Source organism: Pantherophis guttatus, chromosome 10 (genome assembly GCF_059756535.1).
Source record: "Pantherophis guttatus breed Tessera chromosome 10, ASM5975653v1, whole genome shotgun sequence".
Taxonomy (NCBI): Eukaryota; Metazoa; Chordata; class Lepidosauria; order Squamata; family Colubridae; genus Pantherophis; species Pantherophis guttatus.
The window spans coordinates 30844359-30859798 of NC_142072.1; the positions used below are offsets into that span (position 1 = coordinate 30844359).

Consider the following 15440-nt stretch of genomic DNA (forward strand, 5'->3'; position numbering starts at 1 on the left):
TTTTGGCACTGGTTTGGAGAAGCATTCGGCAGCCCGGTATCCTTCCTTCCCACATTTGAAACAGGTGAAGGGCTTTGATTTGGGTTTGAATTCTGCTCTCCCCACAGCCATCTTTGGTGCTCCTTTATGGTGGAAGGAAGATGACTGGTCCCCTGTACGCCCTCCTCGGAGTCGGCTTTGGGCCAATTCGATCTCCACATCCTCAGCTACTATGTACCAACTCTGCAAGTCTTCGGGGACCCCCATACTTCTACAATCTCAGTATATCTCTTCATTCAGCCCATCTTTGAAGCTCTCCAACAGAGCCATTTCTGACCACCCTGTCATATAGGGTGCCAGCTCGCAAAACTCTTGGATATACTCTGCCACAGGTCTCCAGCCCTGCTGGATGCCCTTCATCCTGAGTCTCGCCTTTCGTTCAGCTAAGTGGTCTTCAAACCGCCTCCTAAGGGCCCCCATGAACTGGTTGTAATTTCTCAGTAAGGGGAAGTTATTATTGTGGAGGACCACCATCCATTCAGCTGCTAATCCCTCTAAGGAGTTCGTGACACATCTCACTCGGGCGGCATCTGATATGTAGTCTTCCCCCCAGTCCTGCATGTGGTTCCACACTTGGGTCAGGAAAAACCCCAAGGTCTTCGGATTTCCATCATATTTCCCAGGTAGAGGGGGAATTTTTGGCTTTTTACGGCTGTGGGGGGGGGCTGCAAAGCTGGGGGTCCCTGGCTGGCTGCATCCCTCCATTGAGCTGCAGAAGCCTGGGATGTTCCTTCCTCAGCTTCTTCCTCTCCCCCACAGGCTGTCTCTTCTGGCTCCCCCCTGGGGCCTTCTCCTCCCTTCTCCACAGGGAACCCAAAAGACTCACGGCTCTCCCAGCTTTTCCTGCTCTCTTCCACATCACAGAGAAGTTGCAAGGCTTGTGCCAGCATGAAGCTTTCCTTTTGTTCCTGCAGCCAGACTGCCTCTTTCTTATGAGGTCGGGAGCTGGTTACTCCCCGGGGGGTCCCCCCCCAGTCCGGCAATCTCCCTACTCCTTTCAACCATCTAGCTTCTTCAGAATCCAGCCGGAGTTTTTCCAACCATTCCGCATTCTCTTTCTCCACTTGGAGGGCGGCTGCCGTGGAACTCGCTGCCCCCATCTGGTCTTCTTCACTCTCTTGGTCTGACATAATTTGGATTTCAGTCCCCTTGGTTTTTGTCCGGGATGACTGGAGTGAGTTCCAGCTTATTGTCAGGTATGCTTCCTTCAAAATCCAGGAAAGAATGACCCAAAGTCCATTTTTTATAGAGATTAGTACTTTTACTGAAAATGAAGCGATCGCAACCCAGGTAAAGCTGGAACTAAGCAAAACGCGCAAAATTGCATCTAGAAAGCATCTCCCCCCCATCCATTGTCCGTCATCCAATCCAAAGGTCTCCCAAAGGTCAGGTGGAATCACGTCTGGCAACGTCATCCATCAGGAATGTAATGACGGTTGGTCTGACGGCTCCTTTGGAGAATCGATTTCGTTTCTTGGAAAGACTCCTCCTGCGCCCTTCCCCCCCTTCGCCCCCCTAACTGTTTCCCACCCGGGAGCGGAGGCTGACAAAGATACTATTAAGATCATTCTGACTTAATTTTAAAAAAATAGATCCTAATAAGAAGTAAAGGGGAAGAAATATCTTGTCTATCTGTGTTGTTGATATTATTGATATTATATAATAATTATAGTGAAATCACTTGAAAAAAGATTATAATGTCTGATCAATTAATTAACAATTTGGTTTTTTGGGGGGGGAAGGGGTGTGTGGAAAAGGTTGTTAAAGAGTATTTGAACGGTAAAATTTTACTTGAGTGGTGGTGAATAGATTGAAGGATTTGATATATAAGAATTACTAGTAAAAGATAAAGAAGGTTAATTCAGAACATAGAATATTGATATAAACAAAAAATAAAGCTACAATCCATACAATAAAATATTTTATAAATAGAGCTACATAGATATACTGAGAAATAGAATTAATTAAAATAAATTAGAAGAGTGTCTCGAGTCAAATAGAAGAACACACGTATATGATTTTGTGGAAAAACTTTACAAGAAGCTTAACAATGTCAACCACAACAACAGTGACAAAAACTGGAAAAAAAACCAGCCTCTAATTTAACTTCTATGGCTTCCCCAGTTACTCAACGGTCAATTGAAAACATGTTAGGAAAGGAAAAAGATAAAACAGAGCGGACAATGAATAGCATCCAAATTATGCTCCAAACGATTCAAGAGACGTTAATGAAGTCGCAAGAAAGAATGGCAGAAAATCAAGAAGAGGCTAGAAAACACCATCAAGAAATTAAAAGTGAAATAGGAGAAGTGAAGGAAGATTTTAAAAATATGAAGGAAAAAATGGAAAATATACAACAAACAATTGCAGAAAATGAGCGGAAAGTTAAAAAAATAGAAACCAAAGTAGACCAACTAGATTATAAATTAGAAATGGCGGAGCAGAAGACACTGCAATTGAACAAAGAACTATCAGATTCGATCATCCTCCTGGAAATGGAGAAAGCCTCTTTTTTCTTGCGCTTCCAGAATGTTGTGGAGGAGAAAGAGGAAGATTTGGGGGAGAAAATGATTGAAATAATAGCAGAATTAATACAGAGAGACAAATTAGAAATACGAGACACCATAGATGAAATTTACCGAGTTCACAACAATTACATAAGAAGGCACCGTCTAGCACATGAAGTACATATAAGATTTATGAAAAAAACAATGAGAGACTAAATTTACAAAAAATCAAGGGAAGAGATGGTTACATACAAAGGGAAGGAAATCATAATTCTAAAACAAATCCCACGAAGAATTCGAGAACAAAGACAACAGTATCATTTCTTAACATCACACCTTATTAAATACAAAATAATGTTTAGATAGATCATCCCCGAAGGAATACCTATTACATGGCAGGACAAGAAATATAAAGTTGATTTGATAGAAAAAGCTCAAGAATTTTATAAAAACTTCCTGGAAGAAGAGCAAGAAAGTAAGGACGAATCAGAAAGTAAAAGTCAAGAAGAGAATCAACAAGAAGAGATAGAAAGAGAAAAAGAATTTAAGAAAACCTAAGAAAGAGAATGAGAAGAAAAAGAAGGAGCAAGAGGAAGAGGAAGAAGCGAGACCAGAAACACCAAGAAACAGGCACAGTAGGAGATGGAAGAGGCAATATCTCTATTTTCCATGAACATCAATGGTTTAAACGCAAAGAAAAAGAGGACACAAATATTCACAAAATTAAAAAAAATAAAAACTGATGTGATTTGTTTGCAGGAGGTTCATATAAAAACAGGATTTCAAAAATTACTAGAAAATAAGAAATTAGGAAGACTACATGTATCATTATCACAACAGAAAAAAGAGGAATTGCAGTTTATGTAAAAGAAAGAATAAATTCAGAACTAGTTTATGCAGATGAGGAGGGTAGAATTTTGATGATAAAACTAAATACAGAACACAAACAAATTCTATTGGCAGTAGTATATGCCCCAAACAAAAATCAACAGGAATATTACAAAAAATTACATAATAGAATATTGGAACAAGAGATAGAAAATGTGTGTATGATAGGAGACTATAACGCTATAGTTGACAGTAAAAGAGATTATTACAGCAATAAAAAAAAGGAAAAAGGAAACACTTCCTAAGGAATTTTTTAACATGGTATCAGAACTAAGCTTAAGGGATACATGGAGAGAAATCAACAAAGAAGAAAGACAATATACATATTATTCTCAACTGCATCAATCCTGGTCCAGGATAGATATGGCCTGGATGACAGCACAATTACAGTTAGAGTTAGAAAAAATAGATATAGGAACAAATGAATGGGCTGACCATAACCCGATAATTATTCATTGGAAAGGACAGAAAAGATATAAGAGATGGACCTTGAATCAAACCATATGTAAACAGAAAGAATATAAGCAGTTCTTAGAAAAAGAATTAGAGATCTTCCTAAGAGTAAATAAGAAAGAAGATACGTCGACCCAAAATTTATGGGACACATTAAAAGCATATATTAGAGGGTTGACAACTGCATATATGGCAAAGAAAAGAAAAGTGAAAAAGTCCCAACAAAATAAAATACAGGAAGAACTTAGAAAATTAGAAGGCATTCTACAGAAAGACCCTCAAAATAAAAAAGTAAAAGAGGACTGGAGAATGGTTAAACACAAACTAAATTTGATAACCCAAGAAGAAATTGCTATGAAAATAAAGATGGCAAAACAAAATTATTTTGAACATGCAAACAAAATAAGTAGATGGTTAGCCTATAAATACAAAAAAGAAGACAAGAAAAGAATAATTCATACTTTTTTCTCCAAACTATACACACAGGAAAAAAACAATAGAATCAGACATTAAAACATATTTAGAGGAACTAAATGTATGTAAGTTTACGGAGGAACAGAAAGATGCAATAAATCGACCAATCTCTGAAATAGAACTTGGATTTGCAATAAAAAGGCAAAAAAGCAATAAAACACCTGGACCAGATGGAATACCAGCAGAACTATACAGGATAACACAAAAACAGACAGGAGGATTAATGATGGAAATATTTAATCAAGCATTACAGCAATCCAATATTCCCCAAACATGGACAGAAGCTTTAATAACACTTATACACAAGGAAGATTCAGACCAACAATTGGTACAAAATTATAGGCCTATTTCACTACTAAACTCCGATTACAAAATATATATGTCACTCATTGCTGCAAGGTTAAAGACAATTCTAGATAAGTTTATACACCCAGACCAAAATGGTTTTTTGACTGGCCAACAAATTAAAAATAATTTATGGATTATAATTGATAATTTAGAATTCTATAAAGTCCACCCAGAGAAACAGGTTTCACTGGTTTTCCTTGATGCCCCAAAGGCCTTTGACAATTTGAATTGGACTTTTATGATACAACAAATTAAAAAGATGGAATTTGGATTAAAATTTGAAAAAATGATTGAAAAAATTTACTCAAAACAAACTGCAAGGGTAATTATTAATCAGGATATAATGGATAAATTTGAGATTACTAAAGGCATGAGACAAGGCTGCCCACTTTCCCCACTTCTCTTTATTCTATCATTGGAGCCACTCTTAACAAAAATTAGGGAAGATTGAGAGATTAAGGGATTGAAGATAAAAAGTGAAGTATAAATTGCAAGCCTTTGCAGATGATTTGGTTTTGTAATCGAGGAACCTCTACAATCAGGTTGTACAATTTGGTTGATTTTTTTAATCAACCAAATTGATTAAAAAAATAGAGGAATTTGGTGTAGTGGCAGGTCTAAAAATTAACAAAAAAAAATGTAAATTGCTAACAAAAAACCTTACTAAAAAAACAAGAGATAGAACTGGAGAACACTACAGATATTCAGATAACAAGGAGAATAAAGTACTTAGGGATTTGGTTAACAGCAAGAGGTTCCTCAATCAAAAAAGATAATTATGATAAATTAATGCTGCAAATTGGGAAAGATTTAGAAAATTGGAGGAACCTTTAAATTTCATGGATGGGAAGAGTGGCGGCAATAAAAATAAATATCTTGCCCAAAATACTGTTCCTCTTCCAGGTTATACCGATAAAAATAGAAAAAAGTTTCTTTGACCTATTAAACAGATTGATTGAAAAGTTCATTTGGCAAGGGAGAAAACCCAGAATTAGATTAAAAATTCTACAAGATACTAGAGATAGAGGAGTAGTAGCCCTTCTGGATTGGGAGATTTATTATCAAGCTGCATGCCTGACCTGGATAAAAGAATGAATTGAGTTGGGAAATAAAAGAACTTTAATAATCGAGGGTCACAACTTACAGGTTGGATGGCATACATTTTTAAGGGGCGAAAAATATAAATCACATGGATATTTCAAAAGACATATAATTAGGAACTCACTATTAATAATTTGGAACAAAATTAAAAAGCAACATTATACGAGAATGCCAAATTGGATTTCGCCCAATGAAATATTAACCTACCCAAATTTATTAGATTGGACTAAAATAATTAGGTATAGGGATATATTAAATGAATTGGAAAATCTAAAAATGAAATAAGAATTAGAGCATGATTTGAATAGGGAAGTAGAATGGTGGACGTATTTGCAAATCAGATCAAAATATACAGAGGATACAAAGACTAATCAGATACAATTGGAACAAAATGAACTAGACAAAATTTGGAAAAGACCAAAAATTAATTAGTAAATATATAAATTTTTATTGCAGTATAAAATGGAAGAGGAAATTGTGAAAGACACTATGATTAAAGAAGAAAGAATTTTTTTTTATTGCAAAAGTTTTACAACTACATTTTCACCCCCTTTCCCCCCCCTCAACCCACCCCAAACTTCCCAACCTCATCCTCCCTAACCCTCCCTAACCCTCCCCTCCCCCCGGACTTCCCCACAATATACTCACATCAGAAAAAAAAACCCTTTATATAACACTTGAACCCCTCCATCCCCCTTATAATTTTTCATCTTCACTAAATTAAAATATTTCTATCTTAATATAACATTTTCAAATAAAAGCTATTTGATACTTCCTAGTTTGATATTTGTTCTGCACATAATCTATCCACTTTTTCCATTCCCATTCATAAGTCTCTTGTGAACAATCTTTTAGGTATGCTGAAATCTTCGCCATCTCTGCAAAACTGGCCATTTTCAAAGTCCATTCCTCGATAGTGGGCAAAGCTTCATTTTTCCAATATTTACCTATCAATAATCTCGCTGCTGTTATCATGTACAATATCAACTTTGTTTCACCCAATGTAAAACCCTTAACTATAAAGGGTTACTTTATAGTAACCTTACTGGTTACTTTATAGTAACTTACTGGTAAAACCCAGTAAGAACAATTGTGGAGAAAATTGAATTTTTTTCTTCAAAACATTCTGCATAACCCACCAAATTTTTATCCAAAAAGCTTTAACTTCCTTGCAAGTCCACCAGACATGATAATATGTAGCATCTAAACAATCACATCTCCAACATTTTGGCTGAACATTAGGGTACATGCATGACAATTTCTTAGGATCTAAATGCCATCTATAAAACATTTTATAGAAATTTTCCCTCAAATTCTGTGACTGTGTAAATTTAACATTCTGAACCCAAATTTTTTCCCATGTTTCCAACATCACTGGTTCTTCAAAATTTTGTGCCCACTTAATCATACAATCTTTAACCAATTCAGTTTCTGAATCCCTTTCTAACAAAACATTGTAAAGCCTTTTAATATGCATTGGACCTTTCTCTTTTATATGTCTAACCAATTCTTCCTCATGCAACATAATACCAGTTTTTTGGTCCTCTTTCCATCTCAGTTGAAGTTGATTGTACTGTAACCAAGTTAAGTTAATCCCTTCATCCAACAGTGTCTCTAATGTCTTCAACTGCCATCTGCCCGCATCTGTAAAAAGAACCTCTTTGTATAAAAACCCTCCGAGTGACATTATATTTGTATTCCAAATAATATGACCAAGATCCAGCCATAGTGGTATTTTATAATCCCATTTGAGTCGGTGCTTCTTCCAAACTCTCATCAGGGAGTCTCTAAGTATATGACTTTTAAATACTTTATCCACTTTATTTTCATAAAATAAGTAAGCATGCCATCCAAATTCAAGATCAAAACTTTCTATATTCAATATTCCAGTCTTTTTCCTTCCAAACCAATCACTTGCTTGAGATAAAGTTGCTGCTTCATAATATAACTGTAGGTTTGGAAGTTTAAGACCTCCCCGTTCTGGAACATCTTGCATAATTTTTAATTTCACTCTCGGTTTTTTCTCGTTCCAAACAAACTTATTCACTCCACTTTGCCACTCTTTCAATTGTTTATCACTTTTAAGCACCGGAATCATTTGAAACAAAAAAAGAAATCTTGGCAAAATATTCATCTTAACTGCTGCTATTCTTCCAAGTAGAGACAGCTGCAGTTTTTTCCAAGTCACCATATCTTTCTGCACATCTCGCCACAACACCTCATAATTATTTTGAAACAGTTTCATATTTGATTCTGCAACCTGAACTCCTAGATATTTTACCTTTGGTACAATCTCAAAACCTGCCCTCCTTTCAAGCTCGTGTTTACGATCTTGTGTCATATTTTTAACTATCATCTTAGTTTTTTTCTGGTTCAATCGAAAACCTGAAACTTTACCATAGTCTTGTATAATGTCTTTCATCTGGATTATTGATTCCATTGGCTGTGTTAGGGTAACAACCAGATCATCTGCAAATGCCTTTATTCTATAGTCCTCTTGCCTTATCATTGTACCTTTCAAGATATTAGCGTCCCGTATTGTATTTAACAAGACTTCTAGTGTTAAAATAAAGCAATGGGGATAATGGACATCCCTGTCTTGTTCCTTTTTCAATTTTAAAATCTGTTGTCAAACTTCCATTAATAATAATCTGTGCCTTTTGCTCTTGGTAAATTGCTGAAACCGCCTGTATAAATTGGTCCCCAAATTCCATCTTTTTAAAAGTCTTTAATAGAAAATTCCAATCCACTCTATCAAAGGCCTTTTCTGCATCCAAAAAGACCAGCACTGCAGGTACCTGTTTATTCCTCTCAAGATATTCCAATAAGTCTATTACTTGCCTTACATTATCCTTCATGTATCTGCCCTCGATAAATCCCGCTTGATCATCATGAATCACCTCTTGGATTACTGGCATCAACCTGTTGGCTAGTACTTTTGCATAAATTTTATAATCATTATTCAAAAGAGATATTGGTCGATAATTCTCCGGTTTTTTAGGACCTACTTGCTCTTTTGCTTTCAAAGAAATATAAGCTGTTGTCCATGATGGGGGTATTTTACCCCCTTGTTGAATATTGCAAAATAAATCTCTAAATTGTTCCACCATTTCTGCTTGCAAAGTTTTATAATACACTGCAGTCAAACCATCCGTTCCAGGAGCTTTAGCTGTTTTTAATTGTTTAATTGCTACTATTATCTCCTCCTCTGTTATAGGATAATTCATTCTTTCCTTTTGTTGATTAGTAATTTTTGTGACTCTTTTATTATCTAAATATTTTTCTATAAGTCCATTCTGCATATCATCTTTAGCATATAGTTTAGTATAATAGTCTACAAAAGCTTCTTTAATTAATTTTTGTTGAAAAATTTCTTTCCCTCCAATATCAACACTATCAATAGTCCATATACTCTGCTTCTTCCTTAATGTATAGGCCAACCATCTGCCCGGTTTATTGGCGTTACAAAATGTATTGTGCCTCGCATATTGTAGATTTGTTGCAACTTGTTCCGCCATAAGCATTTGGAATTGATCTTTCAAAAGTTTTATAGCCCCACGTATTCTTTCATCTGTTGGATTTTTAGTAAGTAGCTGTTCTTTATTCTTTATTTCTGCTTCCAGTTCAGATCTTTTCTTTTGTCGATTCAGTCTATGTTTAGAATTCATATTAATGAGTACCCCTCTCATGTAAGCTTTGCTCGCATCCCACACAATTTCAATTGGGGTACCCTTATTCAAGTTCATTTCAAAAAATTCTTTCAGCTGCTTTTTAAGTTCTGTTATATTTTTTTCATATCTGAACAGGTTTTCATTTAATCTCCATGATCGTCTCTCAATTTTACCCATCTCAATTTCTATCCATACTGGGCTATGGTCGGTCAAAGTTCTTGGAAAAATCTTTGTTCTTTTTGTCTTAACAAGTAGATCATCTGACAACAAGATAAAATCAATCCTAGAGAAGGATCTATGTCTATCGGAAAAAAAAGTATAGTCCAATTCTTTTGGGTTATGTATTCTCCAAATATCTTTTAATTCCAAATCTTCTTTCATATCAAAAAAAAGTCTGTGGTAGTCTGATCCTTGATTTCGCCAAACTCTTTTTATCTAATTTAGAATCAATTACTCCATTCCAATCTCCCATAATTAGAATAGTTCTATAATCCCATTGCCGTATTTTAGTGTGTAACATTTTATAGAAGTGATCCTGTTGTTGATTGGGAGCATAAATTCCAATCAAAAGAATTTGGCCGTTTACTGTAAGCAATTCAATTGCTATAAACCTACCATCTTCATCTGCTTCTATAATTTTAGCTGTCAATCTTTTGTTTACATAAATAACCACACCATTCTTTTTTTGCAATGTTGAAGCTATAAAATGTGTTCCTAATTTAGAGTTTATCAAGTATTTTTGATCTTGAGTTCTAATATGAGTTTCTTGTAAACAAATTATATCATTATTAAATTGTCTCAAATATGTAAATAACTTCTTCCTTTTCTGTAATGAATTCAACCCATTCACATTCCAAGATAAGCACTTAATTATCATCTTTATCTTTTTGAAGCGACAAGCAGAATAGCCGAAGATCTTCTGAAATCTTCGGTTTTGCTCCCCCCATGGCTTCAATCTCTTGTGTAGTACTCTTAGCTCCCTTTTTGTATTGTCTTTCCTGTTGTTGCTTTTCTTTAAGTTGCTTAGATTTTGCACGAGTTATACGCTGGTCTTTGACTTCAACCATCCGAGCCGGGTCCAAGATTGGAGAAGATTCTAACAGGTGCTCCTCCAGAAAACCTCCTGCAGCACCCTGCATTTCCTCTAGCTCCGCCTGCTTAGACTGTTCTTGCACCTCTTGCTGGAATTGCTTCTTATTACTCTCCTTAATCTCCAACACTGTGGATGTACGTGGAGATGGTGTTCTCTCTTTAAGAATAGTAGAATAAAAATGTTCCGCCTTCTCAACAGTGTTCAATCGATATCTTTCTCCATTGTATTTCAAAATTATACCAGTTGGGGCAGCCCACCGGAATGGTATCTGTTGTTTTTTCAATTCATTCACTAGAAAACCAAAATCTTTTCTATCTTTCAACATTTTGGGTGGCAATTCTTTATAAACTCCAATTTGAGCCCCCTCCACTTGCACAGAGGAAAGAAAAGATTTTTGCAGGATATCATTTCTTATTGTTCTGTCTGTAAAATATATCACCACATCTCTAGGCAATTGTCTTTGTCTGGCCATCCAGGAGTTCACTCTGTAAATTTTGTCTATTTTATAAAAAACCACTTCAGGATTAATTTTTAGTAACACAGCCAGGGCATCAGCACAAATCTGTCTCAAATCCTGTCTGTCATTCTCTCTGATTCCTCTGAGCCTTATAGCGAATTCCATGGCCCTGAATTGCATCATTGTAATTTCATTTTCAACTCTCTGAATTTTATCATCAACATCAGAAATTTTATAATCAGTATCCTTAATCTTAACATTGACTTCTGATTTAAATTCTTCCACTTTGGAATCCACTTTAATAATAAATTCTGAGAGGCCAGACGCCACATCCAATATTTTTTTAGACACCTTGCCATAATCCTGTTTCACCATATTTTTAATTTCATTAATTTCCTGCATAATTTCCTGTTGAGATTTTTGAAGTTTATCATCTATTTCCTGTTGAGATTTTTGAAATTTATCATCCAAAGCCTGAGAGATAAATTCTTTTAAATTTTCAAAATCAAAATCTTTTTTCTGAGTCTGTTGAGAGGAAGGAAGCTGCTGTTCATGTTTGTGTGTGGGGGATCCCCCCCCCCGCTGCCTTTCCTTCCTGCTTCTTTGAAGCCATCCTGCCACGTAAATTAGATTTTCTGAAAAGGGAAATCCTTTTTCCTTTGCCACCTCCACAGAGACCTCTGAAAAAGTCCCCCAGGTTTAATCAAATAGAAACTAGACTGAAGCAGACTCAGATTTTAAAGAAAGAATTTTTTCCTCTTCTCCTGTTCCTCTTTATTACAGGCAGCGCAATTTTGTAGCAGATCAAAGTAGCTTCACAAATCCACTCTCGCTAGCTCGTTAACTCTGCTGCTGGGCGCCATTTTTTTTTCAAATCACTTTCACTCGCTCATACTTTCTCTTTAATCAAAAAGTCACCAAAGCATTAATACTTGCGATTTCCAAGTTTGAGGGTTCAAGTTGATATTTCTGCTGTTTGTTAAGGTTGGTTTCATTCGATTTAAACGTTTGCTGCAGCCGGCTTGTTCTGCAGGAAGCAGAATCGTCCCACGCCGTCCGGAGTCTAGCAAGTTGAAAGGGAGCCGCACCTGTTTCCTCCCCAGTAGCAATTTTCTGGGGGCTCACAGGGGCTCAACCTGTACCTTGCCTACTCTCCTCCTACGATCCTACGGATTTCAGAGTTTTCAAGCCGCTTCTCGATATCGAAGCGGCTCTACAGACGGCGGGGCTGGCGGTCCTTAAGAAGAGACCATCTTCACCAGAGGCCAGCAAACCGGAAGTCAAGAAGAAAGAAATTTTAATCACACGATAGAATTAGAAAAGTGGGAAAGGATGTGGAAAATAAACATGAAATTGACAGTATCAACGGCATACAAGGAAAACCAGAGGAAAATGTTTCATAGATGGCATCTTCCGCCAGCAAAGCAAAGATGTTCCCTGGTAAGTCACCAAAATGTTGGAAATGCAAGAATAACTATGGAACATACTATCACCTCTGGTGGACTTGTCCAGTGGCAAAACAATTTTGGGCCAAAGTTAAAAAACTTTTAGAGGAGATAATACAGAAACCAGTAAAGGGAGAGCCAGAGCAATTTCTGGAATTCTAGAAAATTATACAAAAGAAATACAATATTTAACACTACATATATTAACAGCAGCTCACATAATATATGCGCAAAACTGGAAGAAGGAATGTCCACCAACAGAAGAGGATTTAATTAAAAAAATCCTCGAATGCGCAGAGATGGACAAGCTTACAAAGGAACTTAAGGAAAGAGAGGGCACAGATTACTATAGAGATGGTACAGATGGTATGATTGGTGGGAGAAAAGGAAAAATGAAAAAAAGGAATAAAGGAAAAAAGGGGGAACTGAAATAATACTTTATTGTTTATTTTTGTGATAATATTGCTTGAATGTGCTGAAGATCAAAGTAAAGAGAAGTTGACATAAAGGAAATTAGATTATTTAAATAGATAAAGTTAGAATATATGTAAATAATAAGAAAGGATCAGTTTAAATGAGCTGTTAACAACAGAAAAATGATATGTATATATGTGTTGTTTGTTTTGTGTTTGTTTTAATGTGTTTAAAATAAAAAACTTTTTTTAAAAAAAATACTGCTACATTTGACATTATATTTGTCTGTAAAACATGGCTAAACGCATCCCTTCCTGACTCCATTATCACAGTAAGAGACTATCACATTTACCGGTCTGACCGTGAAATCCGCAGAGGGGGTGGAGTAGCTATCTTCTACAAAAAGTCATTAAACCTAAACAAATATTTAAATTGCAAATGAACTCACTCTTCCAGAAACTATTGTCTGTGAACTGTCCTTAAACACCACTCTTCGCTTCTTACTATGTTACAGAGTCCCTGACTATGATATCGCATATGCAAACAAGCTAACTTCACTACTAACGTGGGCAGCCGCCTGCCCATATCCTCTCCTTTCTTGGTGACCTCAACTTACCTCTTATTAATTGAATAATAAACAAATGTACAACTGAACCCATCCATACAACCCTATACAATGCTGTTACAAATCTAGATCTACATCAACTAGTAATTAACAACACTAGACTCAACAACTGCCTCAATCTCATCTTCTACAACAGCTTGAATTCAATTTATGGACTACAAATAAAAGAACCCTTTTCCAACAGTGACCACAGCATGATTGACTTTTGTCTCAATATATGCCCTTGCAAAAATCACCAAAATAATGGGATACCCAACTATAACTTCAAAAAAGCCAACTATGATCTCATAGACTCCAACCTCTCATCTCTTGATTGGCAAATTTTATTCTCTGGCTGTAACACTGCTGAAGACCATTATAACATTTTCTTGCTCGAAATCAATAGAGTTATTAAACTATATGTACCACTAATCACCAGCAAAACCAGGAAAAACAAATTAGCCATATCAATAAGAAAGCTCCAATCCCCCCCCCAAAAATCCCTCTGGTGAAAAAAAAAAGCTGGCTATGTAGCTAACTTTAAAAGCTGCTACAAAAATATATGCCACCAAATAAAGACTGAAAGCACCAATTACCACACCAAACAAGAAGAGAACCTCCTGTGCACGAGATCCAACAGCTCCTTCTATAATTTTGTAAACAACAAACTTAAAGACTCGAGATCTGTCCCACCCCTAAAAGGACCTAACGGTAAAGAATGCAATGATGAAGCAGTTAACGCAAACCTGTTCAACAGATTCTTTGGCTCAGTCTTTGTAAACAGCAATGGTTCATGTCCAACATTCCCTAGTCGTACCACAAATAACTACAACGATCTAACACAAATAGATTCCACAGAAGATAATGTAGAAAAGGCACTACACAGACTAAAACCACCTCTATCTATTGGACCTGATGGACTATGTGCATACTTCTTTAAAAAGCTAGTTGGTAAAAAAAAAAATAGAGAGTCCTGCCTTTGACCTCTGTAGGGGCTGATGAAGGGACCCTTGGGACCCCAGCAGCCTCAGCTGCAGAATCATGGATGCAGTGAAGTACAGAAACAGAATTCTTCTAGCTGTGATGGAGACATCATCCACTGACCAGGACTTTGAATACAGAAGCTTCTACCCATCCCCAAATTGTCACAGCATTCTGAAAAAAAAATATATCTATGTGCATACTTCCTAAAAAAGCTTTCCACTGCCATAGCAGAGCCCCTAAGCATAATATTTGAAAAATCCTTCAGAACCAGCTCCCTACCCATTCTATGGTCACTAGCCACGGTCATCCCTATCTTCAAAAAAGGAGACCCCAGCCTAGTTGAAAATTACAGACCAATCTCTTTATGCTGCATCACCTGCAAAGTCATGGGATCAATCGTTAACCAATCCATTACTCCACCTAGAAACAAACAACCTACTCTCTAATAAACAATTTGGTTTCAGAAAAAAATTATCTTGTAATCTACAACTTCTACACTGCAAAAACATATGGACTACAAATCTCGATCAGGGCAAAGCAATAGACGCAATTTACATAGACTTCTATAAAGCATTTGATTCAGTGGGACATGACAAACTACTTCTAAAACTAAAATCCTATGGCATCTCCTACATAATTTGATAGCTGCGTTCCTGTTAAACAGACAACAAGTCAAAATAGGGAGCACCCTATCAAATCCTGCACCTGTTAATAGTGATGTCCCCCAAGGCAGTGTTCTAGGATCAACACTCTTCATACCATACCTATACTATATGACCTTTGCAATCATATTAAAAGCAACTGCGTTCTCTTTGCCGATGATGTAAAAATATTTAACACCACAGACAATGTTGCTACCCTTCAAAAAGACCTTGACTTTGTGTCAGAATGGTCAAACAAAGAACTTTGGTGGCGCAGCAGACTAAAGCACTGTTAAGTAACACCAGCTGCCTGCAGTTACT

General features: G+C 36.3%; 1 pseudogene; it reads left to right on the plus strand.

Moving 5' to 3' along the window:
• The first annotated feature begins 1204 nt into the window (after window positions 1-1204).
• LOC148112444 (uncharacterized) lies at window positions 1205-14006 on the plus strand (annotated as a pseudogene).
• Window positions 14007-15440: the final 1434 nt, after the last annotated feature.